Source organism: Lolium perenne, chromosome 1 (assembly GCF_019359855.2).
Source record: "Lolium perenne isolate Kyuss_39 chromosome 1, Kyuss_2.0, whole genome shotgun sequence".
Classification (NCBI taxonomy): domain Eukaryota; kingdom Viridiplantae; phylum Streptophyta; class Magnoliopsida; order Poales; family Poaceae; genus Lolium; species Lolium perenne.
In genome coordinates, this window is record NC_067244.2 from 128743315 (window position 1) to 128761742 (window position 18428).

Genomic DNA, 18428 nt, shown 5'->3' on the forward strand with positions numbered 1-18428 from the left:
CGTGATGACCATCCTCAGTTTCAAGTCCACAAATGGTGCAGGTTGGGTATATCATGGGCATTCCTTGCTGGAGCCCCAAGCGAACTGTCAGGGTAGACATCGTCGCCTTCTAGGCGAACACTCGTAACTTTTTCGACACCTTTGTTTTCCATAGGAGATTCCATATGCCTCTATTTCCTTTAGGTTCTAAACTGGATTGTCCATTGCTCCGTAATTCCATAGATGGCTGCATACCGAGTGTGTACGTAGAATGGACTGCAAGCATGTCATTTTTCGGTGGGAACCAAGCAACAAAATCATCACACGACATTTGTGTAAGCTTGATCGCTAGAATGGCAACAACATCATGATGCGGGAAACTTGATCTGACCAAACCTATATCACAAGTTCTCGTAGCTGGGTTGATGGGTTTCGAGACCCACCAGCCAATTCACCATATTACTCCACTCTTTAACAATCCAAGACCATGCATCCATTGCCAAGAATGCAAAGTATTTTGTATGAATGCCGTGTCAAGGAGATTACCTCATGGGCAATACTTTGCTTTCAATAAATGTCCACACAAAATGATGGGTGATGAATAAGCATCTATGCCCACCGCGCAAGCACCGCTTGGTTGGAAATACGCAAATCCCAAAAACCAATACCACCCTGCGACTTTGGTCGATCTAGTCATCTTTCCTAGGACATCTAGTGCATATGTTTGTCAGTTGTGTTCTCCGAATTACTCCTACATAAGTCACAGAGTAGCGATGTTCACTCGTCATCGATCGCCATGTGCGCAGTTGTAGTTCTTTGCGTTGTACTGATCCTCGTCACATATTGGGGTTTGTTTACCTAATGCTCTTTAGGGTGCACCTAAATCTCAAACGCTTTATCCCATGTAGCACATGTTCCGGTCAAAGCAGTCTTCTTGTGACGTGGAATCAGCAGGCTATTCATTGCACCAACTGCTATGAAATCTGCTTCAAGGATGTCCGGCCCCTCGCTCTACCACGTGTCTACAAATTAGAAGAGAAAAACAAAACAACAAAGTTAATTTTGTCAATTTATTCTACGCGTTGACCTAGGCTACCTGATGGGGAACCTTCCCATACCCTAAACACTAAACCCTCACCTCAACCCACCAGTGATCAAACCTCATGTTTAACACTTTGCGTCTATAGAGATGTCATCAATTTAAGACTTGTCGGATCAATTTCCTAGACTTAGTCTCTTCGAGTTTGTTTCTTCCAGAATATGGGTTTTGTAGCATTTCATGCACTACAAACTCATGGGATGATCTTTCTTCTCCATCTCCTATATATGCAGACCTGCGTGTTTTTGGTTACATCATGGTATGATGTTCCGTTACTTATACCAATTATTGCAATCTTGTATGAAATTTGAAGTTATGTGCAATACATACTTAGTTACTACTGCGTTTATACGAACCGAGAATTAAGGCGTCAGAGGGAAAAAAAATAGGTGTCGAGAAGAAACAAGAATAATAATACTCCCTCCATCCCAAAAACTAGGGTGTAAATTTTGTTGCACACTTATTAAGGAGGCTTAATGGATCGATAGCCAGGAGAGAAAAAATCGGAAATTTTCCTTTTCTGCCCCTGCATGTACGGGACACATGCATCTCTTTAATTCTCTCTGGTAGGCATGCACCTCCTTAATTCTCTCTGTACGCATGCATCTCCTTAATCCTCTCTTTTACGCATGCCCCTGCATGCACATGAGTCGAGGGGGACGATGGGAAAGGGTATCGAGAAGCAAGGGTAAAAACGGGAAGGACTCGGTCTTCATCCGAACCAGTGCCCACCACGCCTTATGCCTTGACTAAAAATCAGAAAAAAATATACGCCCTAATCCTTGGGATGGAGGGAGTAATTATTATTAGTCATGGTTTACTCAGTTCAATTAGACCGCTGCTTTTACTAATCTGTGACATGAATAGAGCAGTCTCCTTTAGTATTTTTCCTTCCAAGTATTATTTAGTTCATTGATACGTCCAAAACGTATCTACTTTCCCGAACACTTTTGCTATTGTTTTGCCTCTAATTTGTGTATTTTGGATGCAACTAACACAGACTAACGCTGTTTTCAGCTGAACTGTTCTAGTGTCTCGTTTTTGTGTAGAAATCCAATTTTCAGGAAAATCCTCAGAATTTATGCAGAAGGTCCTATTTTCCCACAATATTGGCGGAGCTAGAAGGGCAAGCCAGGTGGGGGCCCGAGCGCCCCACACACTAGGCCGGCGCGGCCCAGGAGGGGCCCGCGCGGCCCTAGTGTGTGGCGGCCTCTGTAACATCCCTAGTTTTCAAAATACAAAAACCTGCATGCATTCATGGCATCCTTGCATTTGTTCATTTATACATAAAATGTTAAGCACAATTGTCATACCCATAGCTACATATCCTTTATGCAAAGAACTTTATTATCCTACCATGCTAATTTGGGTCTAAACATTGTTCTCTGTTGTTTAAAACAAAGCCTTGATTTTTACAAAATTTTAGAAATTGGTTTGGGTCATTTTGGATACATAAAACTAAAATTATGTCAAAAACAGAAAAAAGAAAAAAGAAAAAAAAAGAACAAAAAAAAAAGAGAAGCAACGGATCGGACCGGCCGAGCTGGGCCAGTCCGACCGCGCCGGCCCACCTCGGCGGGGAAAGCGGCCCGTAGCGCCGAACCGCCTCTGCCCCCTCACGCTGACGGGTGGGACCGCCCGACGCGGGGCCCACGCCTTCTTCCACCTCGAGTCCGAAGCGGACTCCACGCCGCCGCCCCAGCCCTAGACCGACGCGGACGCAATCCGCGCCGTCCGATGCCGCCTCGACGTCCGTACCCCCGCCTATATAAAGCCACGACCCCCGTGGACCTTTTCCCCTAATCCGCCACCCCTATTGCGCCGCCAGCCGCCGCCAATCTCTCGCCGGAGATCGCGCGGGCGCCGCCGCCTCCAGCCCCCTGCCGCGGGCGCCCTAAGCCGCCATCTGCCGCGCCGCCACCACCCACCGCCTCGCCGCATCGCGCCGCCTCCCGTAGCCACCTCCGACGCTGCCAGCTCCCTCCGTAGCGCCGCCGACGCCAGCCGCCCGAGCCTCCGCCTTCGCGCCATTACCGCCGGCCGGCAGGTAAGCCCCTCCTCCCCTTTTCCTTTTGTTTTATTTTTCTTTTAGAGTTTAGATCTGAGCCGTAGGTTAGATCTAACGGCCACAGTCCCCCCAGGGGGCGATCCGCGTGATCACCGCGCGGCCAATCGCGTCGCGCCGCGTGGCAGCCCAGTCAGCGCGCCCCGGCCCGATCTGGTCAAACTCGTTTAAATTCGAATTCGAATTCCAGTTTGCTGTCCAAACTCGTAAAATCGATATAAAATCAACCGCGGGGCCAAATTTTACAAACTTTATAGTTTTGGAAAGCTTACAGTATGTACTACACGTTTATGCAGTAATATGGCATATGTACTGTGTTAGATTTGGCATCAAATTTCGATTAGAGAAATAGACCAGATTACACTATAAAAATTGTATAAAATAATCTACTGGTCCAAATTTGATGATTTTGTACTTTCTGGAATCCTCAGAACATGTACTTCAATTTGGTATAGGGTTTGAACAACTTTGATACGTGCACAAACTTGCTTTAGTAAAATCTATTCGAATCAGTAATTCGAAGATAATTCAAATTCTATAAATCGTTTTCGAATAATTCCAATTGCACTACTTTTGTATTACTGTAACCTATCCAGGGAGGTCAAACTCATATTTTTACAACACCTAATGCTTGCAGTAGTTTATTATTAAGATAGTATATGTTAAATAGATACCCGGTTAATGATTTTTCTAAATCAAATTATATGTCCAGAATATTTTATTAACATGACACATATCAGAGAGCACATAATGCAACACTTACACACCACCTCTTGTGTGAAATTAAATGGTTGCATAGCATGCATGCATACATGTCTATGATTGTTCATATTGAATGTGTGTTTATTTGTTGTAAATTGTTTGAATAGATTGTGGAGGAGATCAAGGTGGTGCTTGTGATTGCTGTGATTGTGCGGGTTGCTTTGATCAAGGCAAGTGACACTCAAATACCTACTTATTTTGTTAAGCATTAGAGTTTTATAAATTAGTATGCATGGTAGGATTTTGTTTTCGAAAGTTATGCTATGCTTATTAATCCTAGTAGTGTGTAGCCATCCATGAACCCTTGCTAGGATTTTTAGTTGCCTAGCAATAACAACGTGCCACTGCTGTTTTGATCTAATTTGGATTGTGAGTATTGGGAATTAAAATTAACAACTTTAAAGAATCACCTGGGTGGATTGTTTGTGTGGTGGGCGGCTGCTCAGGGCTCCGACCCTGGAGTAACCGATGGCAGGTGGGTGCACGAGTGCGCAGATTGAATAGTGGTTGCTCTAGACTGCACCTCTGGTTTTCACCAGGGGATCGTGCGGGGTTTATTATCTGTAATGGTTCTAAGCTTTGTGAGTTTCACTTGTGGTTAGCCACCCAGGATTAAAGAGATTAATATGTCGTCCATGTTTTAGATAGCTTCCAGTGCAGCCTTATGGTATTATGGGCTCTGCCGGGATTAAGTAAGTTGTGAGGCCAAACTTGTTGCTTGACATGATGATGTGGCTAGCTACCAAACGGGAACGGGTCTTGCTAGTTATGGTTGAAGCCTCCCTCTGAAAGATCTTGTCTCATTTCTTCTCTTGGGAAGGGTGGGTCGTAAGGTGAAAGTGCACAACCTCTCGAGAGTTAAACCTAAGATCTTAGCCGTGTCCCCGGTTATGGACAATTTGAGCTTTCTAGGCAGGGAATGTACGGAAGAATCTCATCACCTTTTCTGAATAAGTTAAAATTTGAGTAGCAACTGTCGGATAGTACATGGGAGATGTAACCATGATACTATTTAAGACATCATTATGAGTTTTGCAAAATGTTTTGATTTGAAATAAAATGTAGGATAAAATTGGCTTTGTGCAAATTTTCCTAAACTCCACTTGCCAAATATCATGTAGATAGCTATGCCCAAAACATCCACCATATAAGTGTCATTTGCCAGTACATCATTGTACTGACCTCCATTCGTGGGGCTGCATATTCAAACGTGCAGGTTCGTCTGAGGAGGAGTACTAGGTAGGATCTCGAGTCTACATTCCAACATGTCTGCCTGTGGCGCATGAAGACAATGGAGGCTCACTGCAGTTATTTTTCGTTGGGTTTGCTTTGAACATTTATATTTGAGCTAGTCTATTTTGGCTATGCAATTTGTAAGACTTTATTTTTATCTCCTGAGGATCTGCGTTGTAATAAATTTGATACTATTGCTATGATTACTACATTTGAAATGGGTGTGCTATCAGTGATCCCGGGAATAGCACTATACACAGGTATCTTGCCTTTATTTAAAAGGTAGGGTGCTACAAAATGGTATCAGAGCCTAGTGTTGCCTGTAGGATCGAGACCCTAGGAATTGGAAAACCATAGGATACAAACTTGTTTAAAATGATAATTATGAAAATTTAATTCTGCACTTATCTATTCTTTTGGATTCCTTTCTAATCTTGCCTTCTCTTATAAAAATTTTAGATGGCCGACTACGACGAGACGTTTTGTGCTGGAGACGCACCTTTCTACCTCAGCAGCATACTGTTTGATATGTCATCACTAGTTGGGATACCACCTCCAGTCATCCAGGGCAGACAGTTGTACAAGGAACATGACACGGAGGCTTGGTTGATCAAGACCTTTATTCCAGGAAGTGATGATGACCTTGATGACCCGGGCATGACATATTCCGACATCTACCCGGATTGGGAGAATTCTGTGGAGATCGCCATCCAGGGCGCCATCGCCCGTATCCGCCACAAGTTCCATCGTAAGATTCCCCCGACGTCGCCTTACTATCAATTCGGTGAGCGTGCAGGAGATGGTACCCCACTCCGCCGCATTGGTGCTCGGAATGAATCGGTTTGTCGCAACTATATGATCGAGAGGGAGTTTGTGTCCGCTAACACCGAGATGCTGCTGAGGAGGCAAACCACCTTGGTGACTGAAGCCAGGGAGACGCTCCAATATGCCAACGCCAGAAATATGCAGATGGAAGCAGCTCTATTGGCCATAGATGACAAGAGACTGGCGCTAGAAGAGCGCATCGCCCTTCTGGAGGATCCAGTGAAGCTGGAAGAGAAGATAACCATTAGCGACAACTGGGCGAAGGCAGTCCAGAAGACAATAACGCTGATGCTGGAGAACAGGGCCATTGAAACTAAGGAGCATGATGAGATGAAGAAGGAGAATGACGCTTTGAAGATGGAGAACAAGCTTCTGAAGGAAACAATTGAAGAACTCTCGGCTGGGAAAGAGGAAGAAGATCCTCAAGAGAGGCTCATGTTTAACTCCGATGGTGAAGTAGAGCCAGTTGCGGAAGAGAAGAAGAAGAAGAAGAGGAAGACCAGCCAGGAGTCCTACCCCTTAGCATGCTATGGAGCGATCAAGAGACGTTAGAAGATCCCTTTAGACTATTAGGTTTTCTAGTTCATTACGTTTCTTTGTATTGTCCTACTATCTGATGTAAGGCAGTACCAACTATCTTAGTCGTATTTTCGAAACTCGATAAGTTTTAAGTAAAAGTTTGAATTTTCTGGTTTCAATGTTTCTGTTTGGTTGTGTGACTTGTTTGTGCATGGGTAGGAAATTTTACTTCCTAGATCTGTCTATCTTATTCTTATCTGTGCTAAAACTATACCAGATGCCGCCAAGACGTGACCCAACTCAGGATGCACTGAATCAGATGATGACAGCTCAGGCACAGCTCATGCAGATGATGACCCAGTTCATCCAAACCGCGCAGAACAACAACAACAATCCACCACCACCCCCACCTCCACCACCGCCGCCACCTCCACCACCACCACCACCCCCAGTGGATAGACTCGCCAGATTCCTGAGACTCCGACCAGCTAAGTTCTCCAGTGCCACCAAACCTATTGTAGCTGATGACTGGCTGCGCTCTGTCAACAAGGACTTAGTCACCTGTGAGTGCACGGAGGCTGAGAAGATTAGGTTCACCGCTCACTTGCTGGAAGGACCTGCTGCGATGTGGTGGGAGACTTATCAACTTACCCATCCAATAGATGGCTTAGACTGGGAAACATTCAAGGAGGGATTCCGTACTGCCCACATCTCCTCGGGCATTATGAATCTCAAGAGAGATGAATTCCGCAGTCTGAGACAGGGAGGGAGAACCCTGAAGGAATACATGGATGATTTCTGTACCTTGGCGAGGTATGCCCCTGAGGACATCCACACTGATGCTAAGAGGAAGGAGAAGTTCCTCAATGGACTTAAGGGTGAACTGAAGATTCCATTGTCGGTAGCTTACGCACCCAGTTACCAGTCCCTACTTGATCAAGCCATCACCCTGGACAACAATATCAAGAAGGAGGAGAACCGCAAGAGGAAGTTTAGCAATAAGAGTCACACTGAGCCATTCCACAAGAAGCACCATTTTTCTGATGGGAATGGAAGTCATAGCTCACACAGGCATAACGGTCATTTCAACAAGGGGAATGGCAACAATTTCAATGGTCACAAGTTCAATGGAGGATCCAGGGGAAATCATTCCAATGGGAATCACAGTGGAAACAACGGCCGTCACAATGGTGGTAACGCACACTCCAATGGAAATAATGGCCAGCATCGACACAATTCAAAAGACTTGTCCCATATTACCTGCTACAAGTGTAAGAAGACTGGGCACTTTTCCACTGATTGCCCGGAGAATAAGTCCGTTGAAGCTACCAAAGCAAATTCATTCCAGAAGGGACAGGTGAACCATCTCAACGTGGAGGAAGTGATGAATGAACCTGACGCTGTGATGGGTATGTTTCCACTCAACTCATTTACAACATTGGTTTTATTTGATACTGGTGCATCGCATTCATTCATATCAAGAGCTTTTGTGAATAAAAATGGAATACCCACTGAAACAATAGGAAAAACAATTAAAGTAAGTTCCCCTGGTGGAGAGATGATAGTTAATTCTGGATGCAGAGATTTGATTTTAGAGATTGGCCCCTATAAATTCCCCGCTCACTTAGTAATCCTAGAATCACAAGGTTTGGATGTTATTTTGGGAATGGACTGGATGACAACCTATAGAGGAGTCATAGATTGTGTGAGTAAATCAATCACTCTCACAACCCCCGAGGGAAAACGAATTAGGTTCAAATCCCGATTGGACTTTGGAGAAATAAGGCTGGAAAATCTTAAGGGGGTTAGCCTAGGCCAAGTACGCATAGTCAAGGAATACCCTGATGTTTTCCCTGATGAGCTACCAGGAATGCCTCCTGATAGAGATGTGGAGTTCCTTATAGAACTGCTTCCGGGCACAGGCCCTATAGCAAAGAGACCTTACCCTATGTCTACTGATGAGTTGAAGGAGCTCAAGAAACAGCTGAAGGAGCAGTTAGGAAAAGGTTTCATTAGGGAGAGTTCGTCGCCGTGGGGAGCGCCTGTTCTGTTTGTTGAGAAGAAGGACAAAAGCCAGCGTTTGGTTATGGATTACCGTTCGCTAAATGAGGTTACCATCAAGAACAAATACCCCCTACCTAGAATCAATGATCTTTTTGATCAGTTGGTTGGAGCTAGTGTGTTTTCCAAGATCGACCTTCGGTCTGGATATTTTCAGCTCAAGATTAGAGAACATGACATTCCCAAGACAGCCTTTGTCACTAGATATGGTTCATATGAGTATACGGTGATGCCTTTCGGCTTAACCAATGCTCCCTCATACTTCATGAATATGATGAACAAAGTGTTCATGGAATTCCTCGACAAGTTTGTCGTAGTCTTCATTGACGACATACTTATCTATTCTAAGAGCGAAGAGGAACATGAGAAACACCTCCGCCTAATATTGGAGAAACTCCGAGAACATCAGCTATATGCCAAGTTTAGTAAATGCGAATTTTGGCTCAGTGAAGTAGGATTTCTCGGACACATCATATCCAAGGAAGGGATTGCTGTTGATCCATCCAAGGTAGCAGCTGTGACAGAATGGGAACCACCCAAGAACGTTGGTGAAATTCGTAGCTTTCTGGGGTTGGCAGGATACTATAGGAGGTTCATTGAGAATTTCTCCAAGATAGCAAAACCGATGACTGAGTTGCTGAAGAAGGAGAAGAAGTTTGTTTGGACTGAAGCATGTGAAGCCAGTTTTCAGGAATTGAAGAAGAGATTGGTGTCTGCACCGATCCTGTGTTTACCAGATTTGGAGAAGGAGTTCCAAGTGTACTGTGACGCATCTCACCAAGGTCTTGGAAGTGTGTTGATGCAAGAAGGCAAGGTAGCATCTTATGCTTCTAGGCAACTCAAGAAACATGAAATCAATTACCCCACACATGATTTAGAGTTAGCTTCAGTAGTTCATGCACTGAAGACCTGGAGACACTATTTGATGGGGAAACGATGTGAAGTATTTACCGACCACAAGAGTTTGAAGTACATTTTCACCCAGAAGGAATTGAACATGAGGCAAAGAAGATGGTTGGAACTCATCAAGGATTACGATCTGAGTTTGCAATACCACCCTGGTAAAGCAAACGTAGTGGCAGATGCCTTAAGTCGTAAGTCTTATCTGAATTGGCTATCGACAGAGGATTTACCTGAAGATCTGTGCAAGGGATTGAAGGAGCTTAGTTTGGAAATAGTACCGGAAGGCTTTGTAGCATCCTTAATAGTACAACCTATGTTGATGGATAAGATAAAAGAAACCCAGAAGGGAGACGAAGATATAGAGAAGATAAAAGAAAACTTGAAGGAGGATAAAGCAAAAGGTTTTAGTGAAGATGAGCAGGGTATTGTTTGGTTTGGAAAGCGTATTTGCGTAGCAAATGATCCAGAACTTAGGAAGCTGATATTTCAGGAAGCTCATGAGACACCCTATTCCATTCACCCTGGCAATACCAAGATGTACATGGATCTGAAGGAGAGATTTTGGTGGAATAATATGAAGCGAGGCATCGCCGAATATATAGCCAAGTGTGATGTGTGTAGCAGAGTGAAGGCTGAACATCAGAAGCCAGCAGGATTATTGCAACCACTGAAGGTTCCAGAATGGAAGTGGGACCAAATCGGTATGGACTTTATCACTGGATTACCCCGAACAAAATCCGGTTATGATTCGATTTGGGTTATTGTAGATCGTTTGACCAAGGTAGCTCACTTCGTGCCTGTGAAGACCACTTACACCAGCGCTAAGTTAGCAGATATCTATATGAAGAGGATAGTATGTCTTCACGGTGTTCCTAAGAGTATTGTGTCAGATAGAGGTACCCAATTTACCTCGCATTTCTGGAAGCAGTTGCATGAGTCCTTAGGAACTAGATTGGAGTTCAGTACAGCATTTCACCCTCAGACAGATGGACAGACTGAGAGAGTGAATCAGATCCTGGAGGATATGCTAAGAGCTTGTGTTATAGATTATGGAACTAGTTGGGATGACAGTTTACCGTATGCGGAGTTCTCCTACAACAATAGCTACCAAGCCAGCATAGAGATGTCCCCATTTGAAGCCCTGTATGGGAGAAAGTGTACCACGCCCCTGCTATGGAGTGGAGTAGGAGAAAGGAGTTTCTTTGGACCAGATATTATCCAGGAAGCCGAAGAAAAGGTTAGACTGATCAAGGATAGATTAAAGGTGGCACAGTCCAGACAGAAGAGCTATGCTGACAACAAGCGTAGAGATGTCTCATATGAAATAGGCGATAGAGTTTATCTCAGAGTGTCACCCCTTCGAGGAGTCAAGAGATTTGGAATCAAGGGAAAGTTAGCCCCAAGATTCATCGGACCGTTCAAGATCTTATCTCGCAAAGGAGAAGTAGCTTATGAGATTGAATTGCCAGAGATTCTTTCAGCAGTTCATAACGTGTTCCATGTCAGTCAGTTGAAGAAATGTCACCCTGAGATGTCAGAAACGCCATTGAAGGACACAGTACCACTCGAGGAAGTTCAACTGGAAAGTGACTTGACGTATGAGGAGAAACCCATTAAGATCTTGGAGAGAGCTGAAAGAAATACCCGCACCAAAACTATCAAGTTCTGCAAGGTTCAATGGAGTCACCATACCGAGGAAGAGGCAACTTGGGAACGCGAAGACAGTCTTCGAGAAGATTACCCACACCTATTTGCTAGCCTTTCCGAAGCCCGAGGACGTGCTTCATCTTAAGGGGGTTAGTCTGTAACATCCCTAGTTTTCAAAATACAAAAACCTGCATGCATTCATGGCATCCTTGCATTTGTTCATTTATACATAAAATGTTAAGCACAATTGTCATACCCATAGCTACATATCCTTTATGCAAAGAACTTTATTATCCTACCATGCTAATTTGGGTCTAAACATTGTTCTCTATTGTTTAAAACAAAGCCTTGATTTTTACAAAATTTTAGAAATTGGTTTGGGTCATTTTGGATACATAAAACTAAAATTATGTCAAAAACAGAAAAAAGAAAAAAGAAAAAAAAAGAACAAAAAAAAAAGAGAAGCAACGGATCGGACCGGCCGAGCTGGGCCAGTCCGACCGCGCCGGCCCACCTCGGCGGGGAAAGCGGCCCGTAGCGCCGAACCGCCTCTGCCCCCTCACGCTGATGGGTGGGACCGCCCGACGCGGGGCCCACGCCTTCTTCCACCTCGAGTCCGAAGCGGACTCCACGCCGCCGCCCCAGCCCTAGACCGACGCGGACGCAATCCGCGCCGTCCGATGCCGCCTCGACGTCCGTACCCCCGCCTATATAAAGCCACGACCCCCGTGGACCTTTTCCCCTAATCCGCCACCCCTATTGCGCCGCCAGCCGCCGCCAATCTCTCGCCGGAGATCGCGCGGGCGCCGCCGCCTCCAGCCCCCTGCCGCGGGCGCCCTAAGCCGCCATCTGCCGCGCCGCCACCACCCACCGCCTCGCCGCATCGCGCCGCCTCCCGTAGCCACCTCCGACGCTGCCAGCTCCCTCTGTAGCACCGCCGACGCCACCCGCCCGAGCCTCCGCCTTCGCGCCATTACCGCCGGCCGGCAGGTAAGCCCCTCCTCCCCTTTTCCTTTTGTTTTATTTTTCTTTTAGAGTTTAGATCTGAGCCGTAGGTTAGATCTAACGGCCACAGTCCCCCCAGGGGGCGATCCGCGTGATCACCGCGCGGCCAATCGCGTCGCGCCGCGTGGCAGCCCAGTCAGCGCGCCCCGGCCCGATCTGGTCAAACTCGTTTAAATTCGAATTCGAATTCCAGTTTGCTGTCCAAACTCGTAAAATCGATATAAAATCAACCGCGGGGCCAAATTTTACAAACTTTATAGTTTTGGAAAGCTTACAGTATGTACTACACGTTTATGCAGTAATATGGCATATGTACTGTGTTAGATTTGGCATAAAATTTCGATTAGAGAAATAGACCAGATTACACTATAAAAATTGTATAAAATAATCTACTGGTCCAAATTTGATGATTTTGTACTTTCTGGAATCCTCAGAACATGTACTTCAATTTGGTATAGGGTTTGAACAACTTTGATACGTGCACAAACTTGCTTTAGTAAAATCTATTCGAATCAGTAATTCGAAGATAATTCAAATTCTATAAATCGTTTTCGAATAATTCCAATTGCACTACTTTTGTATTACTGTAACCTATCCAGGGAGGTCAAACTCATATTTTTACAACACCTAATGCTTGCAGTAGTTTATTATTAAGATAGTATATGTTAAATAGATACCCGGTTAATGATTTTTCTAAATCAAATTATATGTCCAGAATATTTTATTAACATGACACATATCAGAGAGCACATAATGCAACACTTACACACCACCTCTTGTGTGAAATTAAATGGTTGCATAGCATGCATGCATACATGTCTATGATTGTTCATATTGAATGTGTGTTTATTTGTTGTAAATTGTTTGAATAGATTGTGGAGGAGATCAAGGTGGTGCTTGTGATTGCTGTGATTGTGCGGGTTGCTTTGATCAAGGCAAGTGACACTCAAATACCTACTTATTTTGTTAAGCATTAGAGTTTTATAAATTAGTATGCATGGTAGGATTTTGTTTTCGAAAGTTATGCTATGCTTATTAATCCTAGTAGTGTGTAGCCATCCATGAACCCTTGCTAGGATTTTTAGTTGCCTAGCAATAACAAAGTGCCACTGCTGTTTTGATCTAATTTGGATTGTGAGTATTGGGAATTAAAATTAACAACTTTAAAGAATCACCTGGGTGGATTGTTTGTGTGGTGGGCGGCTGCTCAGGGCTCCGACCCTGGAGTAACCAGTGGCAGGTGGGTGCCTGAGAGTGCGCAGTTGAATAGTGGTTGCTCTAGACTGCACCTCTGGTTTTCACCAGGGGATCGTGCGGGGGTTTATTATCTGTAATGGTTCTAAGCCTGTGAGTTTCACTTGTGGTTAGCCACCCAGGATTAAAGAGATTAATATGTCGTCCATGTTTTAGATAGCTTCCAGTGCAGCCTTATGGTATTATGGGCTCTGCCGGGATTAAGTAAGTTGTGAGGCCAAACTTGTTGCTTGACATGATGATGTGGCTAGCTACCAAACGGGAACGGGTCTTGCTAGTTATGGTTGAAGCCTCCCTCTGAAAGATCTTGTCTCATTTCTTCTCTTGGGAAGGGTGGGTCGTAAGGTGAAAGTGCACAACCTCTCGAGAGTTAAACCTAAGATCTTAGCCGTGTCCCCGGTTATGGACAATTTGAGCTTTCTAGGCAGGGAATGTACGGAAGAATCTCATCACCTTTTCTGAATAAGTTAAAATTTGAGTAGCAACTGTCGGATAGTACATGGGAGATGTAACCATGATACTATTTAAGACATCATTATGAGTTTTGCAAAATGTTTTGATTTGAAATAAAATGTAGGATAAAATTGGCTTTGTGCAAATTTGCCTAAACTCCACTTGCCAAATATCATGTAGATAGCTATGCCCAAAACATCCACCATATAAGTGTCATTTGCCAGTACATCATTGTACTGACCTCCATTCGTGGGGCTGCATATTCAAACGTGCAGGTTCGTCTGAGGAGGAGTACTAGGTAGGATCTCGAGTCTACATTCCAACATGTCTGCCTGTGGCGCATGAAGACAATGGAGGCTCACTGCAGTTATTTTTCGTTGGGTTTGCTTTGAACATTTATATTTGAGCTAGTCTATTTTGGCTATGCAATTTGTAAGACTTTATTTTTATCTCCTGAGGATCTGCGTTGTAATAAATTTGATACTATTGCTATGATTACTACATTTGAAATGGGTGTGCTATCAGTGATCCCGGGAATAGCACTATACACAGGTATCTTGCCTTTATTTAAAAGGTAGGGTGCTACAGCCTCGGTCAGCCCCCGACGCCCTCCTTCGGACTACTTATTGCCTTCGACCTAAAAATCGTGACGGAGAAGTCGAAGTCGCCAGAAACCCTCCAGAACGCCGCCACATCGCGAAACTCCGTCTCGGGAGCCAGAAGTCTCCGTTCTGGCACTCCGCCGGGACGGGGAATTGGAGGAGATCATCGCCATCATCACCACCGATGCCTCTTCATCAACCAGCCATGTTTCCCCCATCCATGTGTGAGTAATTCCCCCGCTGTAGGCCGAAGGGGATGGTAGGGATTGGATGAGATTGGTCATGTAATAGCATAAGATTGTTAGGGCATAGTGCCTAGTGTCCGTAACTGGTACTTTGATGATATTGTTGCAACTTGTTATGCTTAATGCTTGTCACTAGGGCCCGAGTGCCATGATCTCAGATCTGAACATGTTATTGTTTCATCATGATATTCATTGTTTTATGATCTTACCTACAAGTTGTATACACATGTCGCTGTCCGGAACCAATGGCCCCGAAGTGACAAGAATCGGGACAACCGGAGGGGATGGTAGTGATGTGAGGATCACATGTGTTCACGGAGTGTTAATGCTTTGCTCCGGTACTCTATTAAAAGGAGTACCTTAATATCCAGTAGATTCCCTTGAGGCCCGGCTGCCACCGGCTGGTAGGACAAAAGATGTTGTGCAAGTTTCTCATTGCGAGCACGTACGACTATATATGGAACACATGCCTATTGATTGCTTTCTACTTGGACACCATTTTATTATTATCTACAAATGCCCTGCTATGATTGTTACATGAGTTTCTCTCATCCATGCAACGCCTGTTATCCGTCCCCGTGCCTACAGTATTTTAATCCCGCTGTTTACTATAATTACTACTGCTGTCCGTGTTACTCTGCTGCTGTTATTTCACTACTGCTACTGCTATAAAACTGTTACTACTGATAAACTCTTGCGAGCAAGTCTGTTTCCAGGTGCAGCTGAATTGACAACTCTGCTGTTAAGGCTTTCAAGTAATCTTTGTCTCCCCTTGTGTCGAATCAATAAATTGGGATTTACTTCCCGCGAAGACTGCTGCGATCCCCTATACTTGTGGGTTATCAAGACTGTTTTCTGGCGCCGTTGCCGGGGAGCATAGCTTTATCTGGAAGTTCACTTGGATTGATATTGTTCGCTGCAAATTCTCCATCATGGGTAAAACTCGCGATTCTAAAGTCACCATATTACCATCCACTACAAGAAAAGGTACAACTCTGAGTACCTCTGCTGCTCTTGATTCACCATCTGTGATAAGTCAACTTGTTTCACCGCCGCAAGCTTCACTTGCTGGTACTTCTGCTGAATCTGAAAACTCTCATAATATTGATAATGTTTCTGCTGTGCTTGATGATAGTGGTTCATTGGGATCCTTTCTAGATGCTACAATTGCTAGGTCTAGACAAATTGAAAATGCTGAAACTCCTAATGTTACTACACCTGTTAATTCACCTGAACTTGATTATTCTAGTGATGATCCCGATGAAGATTATGTGGAGCTTAATGATGATTTTATTAATAGATGCAATGCTACTGCTGATGCAAGAAAAATTAAAAAGTTTCTCGCACAATATACTGTTAGACATAAGCTATCTCCTGATCCTGAATTTGCCACATCTCCTATATGCATTAAGGATAAAGATAATGATTTTTCTCTTGATCTATCTCATATAGCTATTGTAGAGAAAACACCCTTTTGTGGTACTGAAAAAGAAAGTGCTGTAGAACACATGATTGAACTTTCTTCTATGAGTAGCTTGTTTTCTGATGATGTCAAGATGCGTACTTACTTTGTCGCTAAAATTTTTCTTTTCTCATTAAAGGATGATACTAAAACTTGGTATAATAATTTGCCTCCTGGTTCTATTAAAAGTCCAACTGATCTGCGTGATGTTTTCTTTCGAAAGTACTTTCCTGCTAGTGCTCAACATATTGCTTTACAGAAAATTTATAGATTTGACCAGGGAGATGAAGAGAAATTGCCTGAGGCGTGGGCAAGATTTTGTTCTCTTATCAGAGCTCGACCTGGACATGATTTAGAAAAGAATGATTTACTTGATATATTTTATAGTGGACTAACCATTGAGTCTAGAGCATATTTGGATAGTTGTGCTGGTTGTGTTTTCAGGAAAAGAACTCCAGACGAAGCTGAAGAATTATTGGCTAGAATAAGCCAGAATCATGATGATTGGAATACACCTGAACCAACTCCAACGCCAATATTGAAGAAGAGGGGTTTAATTGAATTGAATGATGAAGATATGAGGGAAGCTAAGAAGTCTCTCAAGGAGAAAGGTATTAAATCCGAAGATGTCAGGAATCTACCTCCCATAGAAGATATATGTGAGATAATTCCCCCTTCATCCATGATTGAGGTAAACTCCCTTCAACGCTTTACTAGGGAAGATATTCCGTATTCAAAACCTCCTGCGCAATGCTTAGATGAGTTTGACAATTATATTGTTAAGCAAGAAAATTTTAATATGAGAGTAGAGAATCATCTAATGGAAAATTTCCAAGCTATTAGCAATTTGCATGATATTGTGGAGAGAACCTCCAATTATGTTAAGATGCTTGTTAAACATTTTCAAATGATTCAAACTCATATTGATCAACTCACTAAAGTGCAAAGTGACTTGTTAAAAAATAATTCTAAAGAGAAACATGCATATGAAGTAACAACTAGAGGTGGTGTCTCTACCCAGGATCCTCTATATCCTGAAGGGCATCCCAAAAGAATTGAACAAGATTCTCAACGAATTGAACCTAGTGCTCCTTCTAAGAAAAAGAAGAAGAAGAAACATAAAAATGTTGTAGAATCCTCTGAACCTGCTAATGATCCTAATAGTATTTCTATTTCCGATGCTGAAACTGAAAGTGGAAATGAACATGATAATGATAATGATAATGATAAGAATGATGCTTCTGAAGAGGTTGAAGATGAACATGAAAAGCATGCTAAAAATAAAAAGTATACTGATACGTGTACATCACGCGTCCGTTGGGAACCCCAAGAGGAAGGTGTGATGCGTACAGCGGCAAGTTTTCCCTCAGTATGAAACCAAGGTTTATCGAACCAGTAGGAGCCAAGAAGCACGTTGAAGGTTGATGGAGGCGAGATGTAGTGCGGCGCAACACCAGGGATTCCGGCGCCAACGTGGAACCTGCACAACACAAACCAAGTACTTTGCCCCAACGAAACAGCGAGGTTGTCAATCTCACCGGCTTGCTGTAACAAAGGATTAGATGTATAGTGTGGATGATGATTGTTTGCAGAAATAAAGAGAACAAGATATTCAGTAGATTGTATTTCAGTATAGAGAATTGGACCGGGGTCCACAGTTCACTAGAGGTGTCTCTCCCATAAGATAAACAGCATGTTGGGTGAACAAATTACAGTTGGGAAATTGACAAATAAAGAGGGCATGACCATGCACATACATATTATGATGAGTATAGTGAGATTTAATTGGGCATTACGACAAAGTACATAGACCGCTATCCAGCATGCATCTATGCCTAAAAAGTCCACCTTCAGGTTATCATCCGAACCCCCTCCAGTATTAAGTTGCTAACAACAGAAAATTGCATTAAGTATTGCGCGTAATGTAATCAGTAACTACATCCTCGAACATAGCACCAATGTTTTATCCCTAGTGGCAACAGCACATCCATAATCTTAGAGATTTCTGTCACTTCCCCAGATTCACGGAGACATGAACCCACTATCGAGCATAAATACTCCCTCTTGGAGTTACAAGCATCTACTTGGCCAGAGCATCTACTAGTAACGGAGAGCATGCAAGATCATAAACAACACATAGATATAAATTGATAATCAACATAACATGGTATTCTCTATTCATCGGATCCCAACAAGCACAACATATAGAATTACAGATAGATGATCTTGATCATGTTCGGCAGCTGATACGTCTCCGACGTATCGATAATTTCTTATGTTCCATGCCACATTATTGATGTTATCTACATGTTTT